The sequence below is a fragment of the Cheilinus undulatus genome, linkage group 1 (assembly GCF_018320785.1).
Source record: "Cheilinus undulatus linkage group 1, ASM1832078v1, whole genome shotgun sequence".
Lineage (NCBI taxonomy): Eukaryota > Metazoa > Chordata > Actinopteri > Labriformes > Labridae > Cheilinus > Cheilinus undulatus.
This window is the reverse complement of record NC_054865.1, coordinates 26,526,594-26,540,981: the sequence shown is the minus strand read 5'-3', so window position 1 is coordinate 26,540,981 and position 14,388 is coordinate 26,526,594.

The following is a 14,388-nucleotide window of genomic DNA, read 5'->3' as shown; positions in this document are numbered from 1 at the left end:
AATCATGATCTTTAAGCTTTCTTTCAGTTTTTGTTTGATGTCAATAGGCTAAGTAAAACAGGAAATATGATCATTTTAATTTGATATAAAAATCAATGTTGCACATAGGGGCCAATGGACCATGCTGTACATGACTGACACTGTTTTTTAAAATAATTTCAGCATATTGTAATTTCTTTTTAAAAATGACAGTTCATCGTTTTAAATACCAAATTTAAAAATCAATTTTTGTGGGGTGCTGTGTTTTTTGAGGCCCTAGCTAATGCAGTAAATTAAACTTAAAAAAAAATCTAGTTTTCATTTTATAAAGTTGAGGTAGTGCCAAACATGTTTATACCAAACATGAGCATGGTATACATTTTGTGAATGGTTTATTTTGTCAAAAGAAAATTAACAAAATGGCAAAATAGCCAGTGGACCTCTAAGGGTTAAAATTGTTGTAGTAAAACTAAAGTACAAAGTCAAGTTTGGAACATGTTTTTTCCCTTTTCTCAACAATCAGTGATATCTATTTTGCATGTTGCACACATAGATGGAAATATACAGACAATAAAGAAAGAAAACAGACATTTAAAGCTTACTGTCTCATGTGGGGAACAAACTAACGCATGTAACTAGCAATTGATCATTTCTGATGTCACAGTTTCCCTTTTTGAAGGTTTTGTTGGAGAATTACTTTTCCAAGTAGGACTGAAAAGAGCCACAAGTCATTACAAAAGAGCCGCACGTTGAGTATCACCGCTTTAAAGGATTTGTGGACTTTGGTTGATCATTGCTGTCAGTCTGACTACAGACCACTAAAATCAGACAATGCAGTTAGAAACTAGAAATGTGAACAGTTTGTCCAAACTTAAATAAAGAAACTTTTTTATTATTATTTTTTGCACTTCAAAAAAAGGTAAATTGACATTTGATGGAAGCCAAAGTGTTCCAAAATTACATTATGGCAAATTCATCTCAAGTTAATACATGTCTTTTGCTCTCAAGACAGACTGGTTTCACATATCATGAAGTTCAATCAAACATGATTAGATAAACTATTCAGAAAACAGCAGAAACCATTCCCTCTCTTGCTCATTCATTTGCTTAATCTCATTCTTCTCCCTCTTAACTGTTAATTTTGGCAGAAAACTGAGGTAAAATAGCAAAATAAGATTCATTTTTTCTAGATATGATCATGAGTCTGTCTGAGTTTGGTTCTCCTAGAAGAGAAAGATAGCTGAAGTGGTTTTCCAAAAAGATCAATAATATTGGCATGTTCAAAGCAAATAATAAATTGATATATATATCTGTTTTATAGTAAAATTTGTGTTTGGATAGCATCATATTTTATCTCTGTTAGAAATATAAGTAATGTCCCCTAACTCTGAGAGAAGTCAGAGTCACAGCAGAAGTCAGAAGTCAAATAAATCTTTACAGCATCCAGCAATCAAAGAGATTTCAGTCTTCTTGCATCTGATCCATCACTCCGTTTCTTCTTTACAGCCTCTGTATGTTGTTTCATAAAATTGACATGGTGAATAGTGCCTGAAGTATAACTGTTACCACTCATAAAAAGAGCATTCCTGAAGTATGTCAGAGGATTTCAGAGCAGACTTATAGACAACTTTCTACTCTGGTTTTATAGGAGAAACACAGAAAGCTCTTACATAAAGACTATAAAGTAATACAGCCAGAGTGGCTGATCTAAGGAGTAGAATAACATAACTTACTGTAAATGACTTTTCACTGCCATTGTAAATTCAAATGTGGAGGGACAGGTCAAGTTTCCCTGATATATCATGCTGTAGGGACGCTGTTTGCCTGTTATTTGACACTTGTCCTTTCTGTCTGTCATGTAATGATGGAGGATGGAGCAGTTATTTCAGAAGCGGGGGCTGTGTAAAGAGTACAGGATACCAAGATATATATATAAAAAATAAAAAGTTGCCGCCATGCTTCATGGCTGTCTTCAAAACAAAACAGATGCGCTTTAATTTATGGCCACTTTCTGTGATTGGAGAAGAAAGCTCTGAATCGATCTGGGGCCTCTCTCTTTCACCTGTTAAGAGCTTTCCTCGTAATTGGCTGCTGCCATCACAGCTACTGCCAAAAGTGTGGCCTTCTCTGTTGCACAATAGTATGTTAAAGTATGTGTAAACTGCGCCTATTTTTCTTCTGCTCCGGCTATTGATTTTTAAATGAAGTATCAAAGAAAATCAATAGTAATCAACAAATAGAAGGCAACACGCTGTAGTGTCAGATCCTGGGGCACGGTTTAATCAATTTAGATGCCTGTCACAACACAGGGATGAAGGGGAGACGGGGGAAAAAGTTGGGAACCTGCGCTGAATGGAAAGTGAGTTGTGGGATGAGCCGTTTGTCATTAGGGAAGAAGAGAGATAAGGATAGAGGGAAGTCAAGCTTGCCTTGCCCCCCCCCCCGCTCCTCTGGCCTGTGACAGCGCGCTCACCCATAGTTTGGGGCGATTTGTGTAAAAACATTACAGTATCCCTTAGGCCGTGGATCAGGTTACTATACAGTGAGGCCTCTCCAAAGAAGCCTGTCCAAAATGCTTAATGAATCTCCAAGTGAACTGTGAAACAGGTAGTCGGCCTGCCACTCACTGTCAACACCTGGCCATCTGTCAACGTCACACGTCTCCGTACCTGCTGCATACTTGAAGGTTGAGCCAATCATGGACTAGCGTTAACTGGTTGGAAAGACCCGCAATGAAGGAAGTCAGTAACCAAACCCGTGAAGACTGATTCATATTTTATATGGATGAAGGAAGTCATGGATGGGAGCTAAACAATGGACCAGTATCAGTTTGAGAAGTTTCCACAATTTTATTTTCACGCATCTTTTAGACTGTGCCAGAGTGCTAAAAGAATTTTATTACAGCTACTTGGATGTTGATTGCCTCTTCTTTGTCACATGACTAACTTCGTCGTCTGATTGTGGTGTCCAATGACTAATTCTCACAAAACTTACATTTTATTCCCTTCCTCCTGTAGACTTTTTAGAGTTGTGTGCCTCTCTCTTTGCTGTCTCTTTTATATCTCCTCAATAGAAAAAGGGCAAAATGCCAAAAAAAGAGATCTTTAAAAAAAATTACAGTCCCATGTTGTTTGCCTCTTTGAAAAGAATGTGTGTTTAGGGTCAGACATTCAGCAGTGATTGGAGTGGAGTTACACAAACTTAATTTGAGATATACTTAAACCAACCCTGCAGGCATTAAATTATGAAAAAGTGTTTTTAGCTCCAAAACAGTTTTAAAGTGGTGTGTTGCACAGAGTGTTAAGCTTTTGCTACCTTCCAACTAGTCTGGACTCAACAATGGTCAATATTTTGACATTTGGATGCTTTTTGTTAATTGTTTTTAAATGACATAATCTCAGTTTTTAATGAATGCTTGTAACTAAAATATTGGTGCTTCAATATAAAGTATAAATCATCAGTTTTATTTGATATTTATTTTTACATTTTCGTGAAAATTCCAGGCAAGCTGAGCCTGATGTCTTCCTAAGTTGCTTGTTTCCATATGCCCCTCACAATGGGAGACTATCTCATTTTTGTTATGTTTCAGCCTGATGCTACACTAGAAAACAATATTTTTTATTCTCATTAAGCTACACTCAGTAGCCCATAATAGAGTGAAATTAGATTTTTTTAATTTTTTGCAAATTTGTTAGAAATAAACAAAAAACTAAAATATGACATATACACAAGTATTCAGGCCCCTTGCAGAAACACTTGGAATTTAGCTCAGGTTTCTACACCTTGACTGTGGTGAATTAGATTGATTGGGCATGATTTGGAAAGGGACACACCTCTCTATAGAAGACTTCACAGCTGAGCTCACTCAAAGTGACCATCAGGATCTTGGTTACCTCTTTCTCCACCGATTGCTCAGTTTGCCAAACTCTCGGAAAGAGTCCTAACCTGGCAAGCCAGATGGATTTGTTTTACACATCCATCCTGAAAACCTTCCATAGATGGCGTTTGGGAAAGGGCAGAGGCTTTGAAAAAAAAAAAAAACTCAAAAAACTCAAAATGACACTTTAGCAGCAGCCCACTGTGAAGTCCATGACATCATGTGATGTTTGGTATTGTCAGCCTTAGTGTCTGTGTCTGTGGGTGCAGCTCAGTGATTAGAGTAATGTCACACACCTGGGCTTAGCGTGAGGAGGTTATTTAAGCTCCTGCAGTCACACAGTCTCTCTCTCTCTGACCTGGCCTCCACACAGGTATATCACAGCTTGGTTTAGTTATGTTAGATTAGGTTGAGGTTCAGTTCAGTTTGCATTTTACAACATTTACACACATTATCTTCACTCATGCACATCCCACACTACTGACTCTACTGATTTACACACTTCATGCTGTAAATATTTAATTTGGTCCTAATTGAACTTTAAGTAATTTGGTTTAATTTGGTCTAATTTGGCATTTCTGACTCTTTAGTTTGGTTCAGTTCAGTTTAATAGTAAACTGCCTAATTTGATTATTTGATTTGGCCTAATTTGGTTTAGTTCTGCCTTATTTGGTTTAAGCAGAGAATTGCTTGATTTAAATGCTTAATTTGGCTTGTTTTTGAAAATAAAGACTTCTTTAAAAACTTTGCCATGGTGTTGTCTCCCTCCTTTGTTGTGACCACCTGAGCCAGGTTATGACACGACCCTAATGTCTTCTGCCATATCTGCATCGGCCTCTTGTCGCCACTTGCTTGCATCACGACTCCACTGTGTCGGAAGTACTGCCACTCAACGCTGATTGGTCCTGTCACTTTCTAAACAGGCCCAAACTGTTCAGGTGGGAGCTTTGCAAGATGGTTTCACTAGTGAGACATGGAAACAGGCGTATCCATCTGCTTTGCAAGGTTAGAAGAGTCCTAGTTGTGCCAAACTTCTTCATTTGAGAATTACAGAGGCCACTGTGCTCTTGGGAATCTGCAGTGCAGATCCAAAGAAATGGGAGACACCTAAGCTAAATCCCAAGTGTTTTTGCAAATGGTCTGACTACTCCGGGGCAATAAAGGTTTCATTCATTATGTAAATGCGTTTTTTTATTAACACATTTGCAAAAGTTCTAAAATTCTATTTTCCCTTTTGTCATTATGGGGTACTGAGTGTAGAGTAATGAGAATTAAAATGTTCTTTGTTTTTTCAATTTAATGATGTGCATGGCGATTGCACTGTGTAGACACTGAAGCTGGATATAACATCACGCCCTCTTTCAACTTGTCCACAATGCATTTCATACATCTTTCCTGCTGGATTCTCCCATGCCTCATTCGAAAAACTCACATGCCTTAAGTATTTCTATATTATTATGTATATTATATATATTATTCTTTTTTATTAAATATTAAAATCCTTAATTCAAAGGATACCTCCCATTCCAAATAGAGTGGAAAAAATGCAAAGAAGTTTCCCAAATTTCCATGGAAAAATACCTAAAATTTCAAAGCAAGCTCCTCAAAACATTCCAACAAATACTCCAAATTCCCATTAAAATGCAAATAAATTTCAAAGAAAATTTTTCCCAAAACCTGAAACAACGAAAACCCTTTGAACTATACAAATATATCCCCAAAATTTCCTGGAAATACTTTTAGAAAACCCCCGGCAAATTCCCCAAAATATCCAAACAAATGCACTAGAATTTCCTTGAAAATTTCTGAAAATGCATGAAATTCAAATTCTCCCAACATGTCCTGGTGGGCATGCAGGGTCTTTGGAGGTTAAGTTGACTAATGGATCCTTAATTGCAAGTTAACAGAAATGACTCAGTGTTGGATATTACATCTTATTTGCACCAGCCTTGTATTTTTGGTACCAAAGACGTTAGAATTAAAGGTTAGATTCTGGTCTGGTGACAACTCTTTTATGAACATGTGTATGTAGTAGTTACAGTTTTTCTGTTATATAAACTGTAAAACATTACTGTTGTAGACTTACAATAAAAAGCAGTTAAAAACACTCAAAATCCATAATTATATAAACTGGCAATGTAAAAACATTAAGCTTAAAATGACCAGTTCTTCTCCAGTTCTAGTTGAATAAAGTGAAATAAATACATAATTGATTTATCTATTTTTGACTTTCCAACATCCACTGTTATCAAAAAGCATTTTCCCCTAAAATACAGAATAATCAAAATTGACTACACTCTGCCCATTGTTTTCCCATTAAGCTCTCCTTATTTCTTATCAAATGACGATCATCGAACTCAGATCTCCATTCTCTCTCATTCATTGTGAATACAGAAACACTGAATCTGCGCCAGGCCTCCCTGCAGGCTACACTCTCATAGTAAATTTGAAGCTGCAGCCAAGTTTATGTTTGTGCCCTTGCAGCTCGATGGACCTCCCTCCCTTTCCCTCTCTCTCTCTCCCTTTCTCTCTGCAGTGCTCCCCACTCCACCACCCACTCACTCCTCCTCCTCCTCCTCCACCAGCAGCAGCAGACTGCTGTGCCAGGCCTCCCTCCAGGCCACCGCGCTGAGAAAGTGACAACATAAGGTCCATTCTGTTCCCTGTCACTCACAGCCCCGGGCCCACTGCTAAATGGAAAAGGCTTTTAGAGGCTGTAAATGGGGACTGGAAGGAGAGGGGGGCGGGTCACAGTGGACATGCCCGTGTTTGTGTGTCACTGTATGTGAGTGTGTGTGCCCAGTCCATCTAAAGATCACAGCGGGGAGCTGGGGAGACCAGTCTGCTGCAGGTGAGGCTGGATTAGCCTTTTAAATGGAGCATGCTATGTTAAAATGGTGTGTGCCTATAGTCATTAGTCATTGTTTGTCAGTGGGGCCTGAATTATGTTTTCTCCACGTCTCACTTTGTGTCTCCTATACATCTCCTCTGTCAAAACAAATTAGGCTTTATTGGACATGCACTTTTATCATCATCATGGTTATAAATCCCCTGTTTTTACATGCAAGCTCATGCAACACTCCTGCACATCTTCATTTAAAACATACAGCTTCAACATCGCTCACAGCCTGACTGGGTCACTGCACGTCCTCAGAAATGTGACGCAGTCGATGCATGCATTCACCAAGCCTTTGAAGCAGATCTACGTCCTCTGTCAGGCTAGCTCTAAACGCAGAATTCCTTACTGATCTCTTTTTATGATGAGGCTTGTCTGTTTCAATCCCACAAAGGGGTGAATGCAGGGACACTTTTGATGAATTGATTATTAGTTCAGCTTTGAAGCCTTGTGTTTTACCCCGCTTCCCCAGAGCTGATTACTAATATTTACAACCGATAGCCTATTTAACTGGAACGGGTCTAGATGTGATATACTGCCTCGAGATTGGTCCTCATTTAACCCCGAGGACTGTAAAGCTGTCATCCAGGAACAGCGTTATATTCACCCTCATGAGGGGGAAAGCATGGTTCATATGGGGCAATGGCAGCCTAAAACTTTGGTTTACTATTTCAGACAGGTGTCGAAAGCTGGGATAGGTGCACTTGCATTGAAACCAACCAAGTTTTTTCTTTCTTTTTTTTTTTTTTTTTTTACCCCATACTGATTCTATTTGCCTTCTTTAATTTAGCATGATATATCATATATATTAATCCAACAAATTCAACTATTTCAACAGGATTTAATAAAGGCTTTCAACTAGGGGCGGAGCCAAGTGTTTGATATTTGGGACTTAGCCCAAACTTAGCTCTGGGGTAGTTTTTGCTCATCAGGCAGTTATAAGCAGTATTTTCAAGCAATTTTACTAGTTTAGATTTAAAACACCAACACATATACACATCATTTGGCCAAAATTGATGCACTTCCATCAGTTTCAGCCAAAATCATGTATTTTAAATTCTATGACTCTCAAAGTTTGCCCATAATTCTATAACCGTAATACACTGTATTGAGGATAATTTTTTTTAACTTCTTCTGCTTAAAAATGCTCAGAAACCATCTGATATTTCTATTTTGTAATTTATACAACATGGATAGGGTATGAATTTGAAATAAAAGTTTTCAACTGGTACTATTCATTAAAAAAAAAACAAAAAAGGCAAAGTGTGGGGTTCTAGATATAGATCAACTTTCAAAAATATAGAAAATGTTGATAACTAATACAATGTTAAAAGTATTTTTTAATACTGTATGTATACACTCTCAGAAGTAGAATAAAATAGGTTAATTTCATTCAGTTTGCCTCAAAGAATGAAATTTCAATGCCCATCTGTATGCTACAGATAATTTCTTTTTACATTTATTGATCATAACATCAAGCCGAAAAATACTTCTACACGCCCTAAAGATTCAAGTCTTTTATGAAAACCCCCTCACTACACCTATGCTTTCTACCCATATCAGAAAAATATTTAACTTATGCTTGCTACAGTATAAACCACACAAAGTGGAAAAAAGTTACTTTCATATTTTGTCTGATAAATTAAAGTTGACATTTCTTCCTAAAACTGTAATTAAAACACTGATGTTGCCATGGCAACATCAGTGTTTTAATTACACCTTTAGATGTGAGAGGACGCTTCAGACTAAAAATGTTTCTTGCTTTGTGAAATATTTTGAAATTGAAATTACTACTGAGGAGAATAAAGGGAATAAAAAAAAACTTGAACTGCCTGCTTGATTTACTTTGAAAGTGCATCAGCGCTGAAATTCTTCCAGCAGCATAAATAACAACAGCGCACACTTTTAAAGACAAACACTTGACAGTCATATTTCTAGTAGGAATTATATTGAATTGACTTGAGCCTCTGTAGCACTTTTCTAGTGATCTGACTACTCAAAGCACATTTATATCACGAGCTACACCTACATACACAAACGTACCTATGGAGAAAGGCTAAACCCTAGTTTGCGTCTTGCCCAAGACACATTGACATGCAACTGGGGACTGAACCTATAACCTTCCACTTACATGATGACTGTCTCTGCCTACTGAGCCACAGTCACCTTATAATAGCTGCCAAAGATTTCAGCTAGTGTTCCCCTTTAAGGAGAGAGCACTCAGAGTACCAGTTTGGATGCTAGGAAACACAGGGCTACAGAGGGACTCGTAGTTGAGTCAAAACAGGCCAAAAATCAATGCTGCCCTAAATGTACACAGTTTAATTTCTTTCCCAGAAAGCCTCTATGTTGGGCACAATCATGCAGTGCAAGAAATAGTCCACATGCTCTAACACCTAGCACTGTTATCACCTGATAAGCTGTTTGGGATCTCACCTAATGCAAAGATTTTCAACCTGCTAATCATGATGATTTAGTTAAAGGTGACAGAATGACTCAAAATGATAAACCTTAATAGAAATTTGTCCCAAATATAAATACATTATCATGACAACATTAGAGGAAGTGGCTGCTGTTGACTCATGGCCAAAGGGTCCTAGGTAAAGTCCTGGGTTTAAAGGCCAGACAGGAAACAGCTACATTTAAAGTACAAGTGAGGTTAACTAAAGAATTATAAGGACAAGTTAATCAAAAACACAACAACTCAAAAAATCTATCTTAACTTTTCTTAAATTGAGAAAACTTCAAATTTCAAGCGGTCTGGATACTTTTTTGTTTCAGTTCAAATAACTTATTTTTTTTTAACTGCGTTCATCTTTCACTGCAGAAAACTTAAAAAATGCTGCTGCTTTACAATCGACTTTGTTTGGGCCTTTTGGGTCAAACTTTTGAACACATCAGCGTTATTTTTTTCGATATACAGTAGGGCTGAACAATTTGGGAATATATTCTAATTGTGATTTTTTTTTTTTTTTTAAGGTTGACTTCATTGCATTAACACTGTGTTATATGTATACTTAAAATGCACAAAAGTGCACACTAGATATCTACATTATGGCACTAAAAGAACTAGAGTCACATGTAAGCTGCCATTTCTGTGCAGTTTAATGAGTAATAAAGTGATATGGTGGCATTCTTCTTCTTCCCACATATTTTGACTTGTACTCATCTCGATCTACAGTACAGTAACTTATTCCTTATTGCCCTCTGTTACACAGTTAAAATGGCAAAATTTTCAGAGAGGACACTCTAGGCAGAAGAACAATGCAGCTGTATGACATCACTACCCAAAATGCATTGCAAGAAGTTGGCATCCTATATTTGAACCTTGTAAGTTTTTCTGTGCAAAGCCTATAAATCTAGAGTGTCTTTGTATAATCAACATATAAAAATGTGAATTTAATAAAGATGACGTGTCTTAACATGCATGATAAATCAGTTGCTAACATTACTGAGCAATTATTTAAAATGAAAGGTATAACTAACCGGTCAAAGAAAGCAGGATTTAATTATTTAACACTACTTAAAGGGTCTCAGATGGCCTAGAGGTTAGGTCATGCCCCAAGTTTTTGGGTGGCTTCTTTCCTGCATGTCACTTACACAATCTCTCATCCCTGTTTCCAACTCTATCCACTGTCCTCCTCTCCAACATAATGGCATTAAAAGGCCGAAATTTATCTTAATAAAACATACTTGTGTACATTGACAGGACAGGATCAGCAAAGAAATACAAGCTCCAAGTTCATGGAGGTCGCCAAAGTCAACACAAAAGAGAAGTTCTTCACAGGAGCTTTCAATTTCTAACTGTGTTTTGTTTCTGATTTTTCTGTTGAAAGGTTGTGTGGTCCTGGCTATGATACCCTGAACCCCTCTGTCTATACTCTCATGGTTGAAAGACAAAAACATTATAAAACAGGTGATAAAAGAAGCCTTCCATCTTAATTCTTTAACACTACGTTAGTATTAGCAGATTTCTGAGTGACAGGAGTGATGGATTGACTGTGCCGTGTCGCCGGGCTGTCAGCGGTGGGTGTGATGATCGTCAGCTGAGGCCTTTCACCTGTCGCTGCTGAGGAGATGTGAGGGGACGACTGGCGCCGGCCCAGTCTAAACAGGAGTCAGCCCTCGCTGTCTGAACAGGCCTGCCTCACAGCGAGCACGTCCTGGCGAGAAAGAGAAGACATTCAGTTTTTCTCACACCATACAGGAAACGCCCTCTCCTGTCCGCTGGACACATCTCTGCTGCTGCATGTGCACGCCAGTCCATTTGTTTGTTACAGTTTGTTGTGGATTATTCTAGACACCCATCTGTCTGGGAACATAGAGGAGTTTCAGACACTTTACAGTCTGTTGACCAAAAAATTATTAAGAAGACGTGTACATAGAAGAACCAAGCTTAATGCATGTGTGCTCAAAACATGATTATATCCTAAAATTAGACACTCTTTTTAGTGCGTTCCGTCTTTCCAAGCCAGTCTGCATGACACTTCCAGGCATGGTGTCTCACTCTGACCCTGATGTGTGGGTGCAGTTTATGTGTGTCCATGCAGTGCTGTGTGAGTGAGAGAGTGATGGTGGAGATGAACCATCTGCTTCTCTAAGTCTGAGTGTGCAGCGTAGACCTCGAGGCTTGGCATATAACTTCTCTGCAGATGTTTTAGTTGTCCTTAGCGCTGCTTTGTTTTTGGTTCCCCCTCATCTGTTTAGAAATATAGGGATTAAAAGCCATCCACCGCTGGTAATTTGAAGATGTGTTAGGAAACTCTAAGTGTTTATCTTCTGTAAAACAGTTCTTTGCCATTCTGTTATCTTGGAACAGTCCAATCTCAGATTTACTATAAAAAGCAGAAAAAAATCTGTGATGTTTTTGTTTATTCTTTCAGCTTGTCTTGCCTATGAGGTCAGAATTTCTACATCTCCAAAATCAGCCACAGAGTGAGTTAAACATCATGCTGCTGTCATTACACAGTTTACTTTCATTACATGGTTGCAACTCGCTGTTTTCTTTGAAATTATGCTATATACGTGTATGTTTCGGTACCTAAATGCATCTTTGTGACTGCAAGAGAGTGGAGGAGTAGTTAATTTTCCTTGCCGGGCGTAAATGCAGCATAGTACAAGAGTAATGATGTAGGCAGCAGCTAACTGAATCAACAAAACAAGCATGGCTGACAGGAAGCGATTGAAGGTTGCGCTCGACTTTTCAAAATACAGTGCAGATTATGCTGTTATATTTGTGACATGAAGTTCAAGGTTTACCCCGGCAAAACTGCTAATCTGAGGAAGCAGTGTGATGATTGATGATTCAGATCGGCTCCCGCTGTTTCCTGCTTATTCGCCCCCCTCCCTCTTTCACTCTCTCGCATCAAATCCTTGCTTTAAACACTGTGATTTGCCCGTTTACCTTGTGGATGGAAATATAGTAGATAAAGGGATAAGTTTGTCAGCTCAGTCACCTAACAGACACTGGTTTAAGGCACGGTGCGGACTGCCTAGTGTGACTGTGTCCTAAAAGTTGCTCTCCATCTCGCTGACCTCGCACAGCTGATGCCGTATGAATCTCTCTGTCAGGATAGATGGATTCGGAGTGATTTTGAAGGAGTGACAGACTGCTTATTTTTATCGCAGAATGAAACAATTTGTCACTTTCTATTCATTTTTTGCCGTAAATAAAGAACGTATAACAGACTCAATGTGCACGATTCAGGTGTGTGACGTTTTTTTTTTGTATCAAGACTCAGTTATGCGTCTGCGTGGGCCAGTACATAATTGATTGATGAGTGAGGAGCAGACTGCTCTCATCAGGGAAAGATGACATCTTAGTTTTGTTGGACAAAGAACTGCATAAAGGAAAGAAGATGTGCGGTACATGTAGTTCATGGTAGAGGAAGTAGTTTGTTAACTTTCATTTGTAATACTTTAATTGGTACAATTTTATAACTTTATTTAGTTAGTTATTTTGACTCCATACTCTATTGTTCATTTGTTTCAAACTTCTTCTTCCTCCATGGACCCCAACGCACATTTGTCCAAGTGGGGGAATTGGAGGAATAGGTGGTAGTAGGCTGGGTTTTAATTTGTGCAATATAAAGAAAAACCACTGGGTAGTTATAGTAGTTTAGGTTTTTTCATGTTGGAGTACTTTGTAAAAACACTTGTGATGTTACCTTACAAACGGTGTTTGATATTGTTTTGATATATTTGATATTTTATAATGTCTTGATATTGAGAAACAAATATCTAAATTCAGAAGTTTTTAGGTTATATAGGCTAACATGTGTTATTGCATATTATTCGTACACAAAAGTACCAAAAATGGGTACCGTATAGTACTGGTACCGGTTCACAGGTACCGGGAATCGGTACCGTACCATTTCAGATGTGAAAGGTACCCATCCCTAATAGCAATACAGACATGTAATTGATAGTAGTTACTTATTTTCAATAACCAAAATATAGAAGCAAACTCCTTCATATTTTCAAGTGGAACCATTTCAGTACTGTGCAATTTGGTCTGTGTTCTGTTTGCTTCTTTATGAGAAGTCTTGCTATGCTAAGACTTGCACCATTGGGCGAGAGTTAAACTGGGTCAGTGTCAGCTGCATGTGTGTGGAGAACAGGTAACTAACAGAGATGGAAAAAGCACAAGGATACTGTACTTAAGTAAAAGCACAGTTCTGGTCAGGTCTGGTATGGGAGCATTCGCCTTGTCAACCTTTGTCCTGTGCTGCTCTGGCCTGTCATCCAGGCCTGCGCCAGGCCCCAGGCCCACCATCACCATATTTAATTCCAGCATGGTTGCCCCAGTGTCTGTATCAGCCCACAGGGTCCTGGACACCAAGAATGCATAGCTGGATCAGGTTCAGCTGAAGCCTGTATGGGGTAGCTGACCCCTCCCGTCCTGGCTCATGGTCTGTGACACACGATGTTGCCAATGATACTCAAAAATGCACCAAAGACAAATTTTTGCAAAGGAGTCCAGCTCGTGCCTCTGGCCATCAGTCAACGGGCCTCACAAGAGTACCGGGGGGGACCAAAGACCAAAAGACTCTGAATTTCTTCCACATGCTCAGATACCAGGATTGATGCAATGCCTTGCTCAGCGAACCTACCCACCCATGTGCGAGTCCAAGACTGAGGTTGAGACAACCTTAATTTCTACAATGCAAAGTGACTAAATCATGTTGTGTCTGCATGATGTCAGACTTCTTGCTTGTCAGACTGTTTTTCATTCTACTGCTGACTCTTTTTTATTTTGGGGGTTTATGCCTTTGATGAACAGATTGAAAAAAATGATTGTCAGAAACTGCTGATGAAGTGGGGAATGACATGGAGAAGGAGCCACCTGCTTTGAGGACAGCAGCCTCTGCACAATGGGCACATGCAGACACAACATACTGTACATAGGCTATCTGTGCCCCACATTTATACTGACTCTTGTTTGATACTTAAGCTCATCCATTTCCAAACTCTTCGGGTCCCATGGTCTGATCACACAAGATTGTTTTTTTTATTTTTGGTTGCCCAGTGAGTTTTCAGAATTTCTTTGCTACAGTATTTAATGTGACATTTATGTCTGCAGTACACATTGTAGACACATGGGGGGCTCAGTCACCTCTCCACCATTATGAAACAC